Source organism: Corylus avellana, chromosome 3, assembly GCF_965113065.1.
Source record: "Corylus avellana chromosome 3, dhCorAvel1.hap1.2, whole genome shotgun sequence".
Lineage (NCBI taxonomy): Eukaryota > Viridiplantae > Streptophyta > Magnoliopsida > Fagales > Betulaceae > Corylus > Corylus avellana.
In genome coordinates this window covers 24,374,592-24,378,310 of record NC_142492.1, presented here as the reverse complement: position 1 = coordinate 24,378,310, position 3,719 = coordinate 24,374,592, and the positions used below count along the sequence as shown (strand labels likewise).

Below are 3,719 nucleotides of genomic sequence, written 5' to 3'. Positions count from 1 at the left end.
CATACCAAAATAAAGTTTGATTGTACTAAACTTAGCAACCAACACACCAAAACATGTCATTGTACTAATCTTAGCAACCAACATAGCAAAACAACATGTGATTGTACTAAACTTAGCAACCAACACACCAAAACAACATGTCATTGTACTAATCTTAGCAACCAACATAGCAAAACAACATGTCATTGTACTAAACTTAGCAACCAACACACCAAAACATGTCATTGTACTAATCTTAGCAACCAACATAGCAAAACAGCATATCCTTGTACTAAACTTAGCAACTAACAAACCAAAACGACCTATTTACATGTCATTATACATAACACCTAACATACCACAACCAACATCGTAATAATTTACAAGTATAAAACATCTGCCTATGGCTTCCAATCTGGATTTTTTCGTTTCCTCTTGGCCTCCATAATTTCTATTCCTTTTTGTACTGTTCTCACAATGCGCTTTCCTTTCACTTGGTTTGACGATGAAGAAGCATTTGCATCACCTCTGCCTGCCACAGACGGCGTTCCACCACCCCTTGCTGCCCCACCCCTGGCTGCAGCACCCCTGGCTGCAGCACCCCTGCGTACACCACCCCTGGCTGCAGCACCCCTGGCTGCAGCACCCCTGGCTGGACCACCCCTGGATGCACCACCCGTTGCTGCCCCACCCCTAGTTGCAGTTGAACCAGTTGAACCACCTCTTGTTAATGGGCCTTTTCTTACAGATCCTGAAATTCGGCCACCCCTAGTCAATGGCCCTCTTCTTGCAGCAGTTCCAGTTTGACAGTCATCTTCAGTTAAGTCAATGTGTATTGGGCCAGTGTTTTTTTTGGGAAAACTGTGACAAATACCAGCTATTCGATCCGAATGGCGAGTCCTTGTTGCAGGCCCTCCTATGGACAACTTAGGAAATAGTAGATCATCTAGATCATCTGTTAAGGGTCCAAGTGGGTCACCCCATGATGGAGGTAGTTCAATACCTGCACCAAATCCATGTTCAAGTATAGCTGGTCTACGTGGAGATGTGCCTTGGCCTTCACTAGCAACTCCAGTTGCAGGTGATACGCCCTCTTCATCAGCAGCTGCAGGAGGGGGTGATACTCTTTCTTCCACACCACCACCGGCGGGTGGGAAATCTTTGCGTACATGGGCAAATCCGGGGGGGGGTGTGTGCTCTCGCTCGTCAACAAGATGCGGGATGTGGATTTCCTTTCTCTTGGAATGTGCACCAACACTTGTAGATGCTTTGCTCTTTGATATGCCCTTCTTCTTTATATGTAAAAAGAAACAATAAAAATAAAACATATCAGAAAATAAGTTACATAAAAGACAAGACAATTATGAGGGTTCAAAACAAAAAAATAAATAGAAATCATTTGTTTGGGATACTGTTTTTAACTACCTTAAAAATAGTAGCCGACTGTGGACCAAGTAGTCCACCACACAATTCCCTAAGCAAAGACATTTCCTGCTAAAATAACACAAAATTTGTTTTAGCACAATTGGAACAACAAATTGTTAAATGGTGGACTATAATAATACCAAAACACTTAATAAACTAAATACAATAATACAAAATAATTAAAGTACCTTCTCCGTAACTTTTTGTTTCCCTTTGGTCCCTTTAGGTGTACTGTCGCCATCCCTTTGTGACTACACACATAATAACAAAACTATATTTAGTATCACAAGCATACCATGTATAAAAGTAAATAAATACGATTTCCTTCAAGTACCTTCTCCAAAACTTTTTGTTTGCCTTTGCTCGCATTAGGTGTACTAGAACCAACCCTATGTGACTGCACACATAAAAACGAAAATAGGTTTAGTATCACAATATTACCATGTATATAAGTAAATAGGAACTCCTTCCACTACCTTTTGCACAATTGTTTGTTTGCCTTTGCCTTTTGTCGCTTTAGGTGTTTTCAACCCAACACTTCGTGACTACACACACAACATCAAAAACAAGTTTAGTATCATGCATAAGAACGAACTATAAATATTATAAAACATATGTTTATTAAATATGAGCTATATGTATGAGAAACTTACAATTGGTGTATCCGACTTCTTGCTATTGGATGCTTCACTTCTATTGGTTGGACATGCCCTTTTATTGTGTCCAACCCCGTTACACTTCCCACATCTCATTCGCGCTCCGTACTTCCTCATCCGATATGGATTTCTTGGGTCCCTGCTCTCATCGGGTGCCCTTCTCCTTAGCTTCTTTGGTCGACCCGGGGCAATTCTTCCTCTTGGAGGCTCCAACTTATCATGACTTGTTTTTATCCACTGTTCCTCACTGGGCATTGGGTATATTACTGGAGCATATGCCTTCTTGTAGACCTCAATAGTAAAGCACTCATCAACATAGTCTTCAGGGTCCCCACAATCATAGAGTATAGCTGCCACTGCATGGGAACATGGGAACATGGGATTCCAGTAATTTCCCACTGCCTACAACCACACCTTCTTCTACCAAGGTCTACCACATATTGTCTATTATCCGGACAAGTAACTTCAAACATAGAATCACCAGCATACTGTGCAATGCAGTCAATTGCTTGCAACCCAATTTCTTCCAACTTTGCAGCAATCCTGGGGGTTAACTTCCCAGTCAACTTCTTTATCCCTTCCCTCTTAACTTGATATCTCCGCATCAGCTTCTTCCGTATCATCTCCAACATGGTCAACATGGGCTTCTCACGGGCCTTCAAAATATATGAGTTGAAACACTCACAGATGTTGTTGACTAGGAGGTCGCACTTGGGGTAGTCACTAAACCATGCCCTAGACCATGTACTAGGGTCAATCTGACTCAAATATTCATACGCGGCTTCATTCATCTTCTTCAACTCTTCCATATGATCATTGAATTCATATTCTGTGTATGAAGAGGCTGCAGACCACAACTGTTCCTTCAGTGCCAACCCTCGATGCCCCCCAATGTCTCTAAAGTTGGCATATAAATGCCTAACACATATTCTGTGATCAACCATGGGCATAACAACCTCAAAAGCTGGCATTAGACCCTACCAAAAAAAATATATATATATATATATTATGTTACCAAAACAGTTGTCAAACAAATTGCATGAATATTTAAGTTGTGAACAAGAAAACAATTTACCTTCTGTCGATCTGAAATGAATGTAGGCCTAGCATGCCTGTCATGGGTACCAAGATCAGAGACAAGGGTTTCAAGGAACCAAATCCAGCTGTCTTTAACCTCGGCTTCGACAACCGCAAAGGCAATTGGGTACATGTTGTTGTTCCCATCCCTTCCAACTGCAGAAAGGAGTTGGCCCTTGAACGGTCCTTTTAGGAAGCACCCATCTACCCCAATGATCGGCCTGCAACCCTCCAAAAAGCCTTTCTTCATGGCAGCCAAACAAACATATAGTCTTCCAAAATTTGGAGGCAAATCGGGGTTTGGTCTATCAACTTTCATAACAACACAGCTTCCACTATTAGTATGCCTCAAGGTTTCACAATAGTCCCACAACCTACCATATTGGTCCTCAAGATTCCCATACAATCTTTGTTTGGCCTTCCTCCTAGCTCTGTACATTATACTTGGGCTCACATCAACACGCCATTTCTCCTTCACTTCATGTTGGATTACATCCAACGGCATGTTCGGCTGAACCCTAAACTTGTCAATGAGATTCTGTGCTATCCAAGAAGAGTTGACAATGGTGTTTCGGTATTTTC

The 3,719-nt window shown here is 41.8% G+C and overlaps 1 pseudogene; it reads right to left on the bottom strand.

Moving 5' to 3' along the window:
* Positions 1-380: 380 nt before the first annotated feature.
* Positions 381-3,471, bottom strand: LOC148586981 (uncharacterized; annotated as a pseudogene).
* Positions 3,472-3,719: the final 248 nt, after the last annotated feature.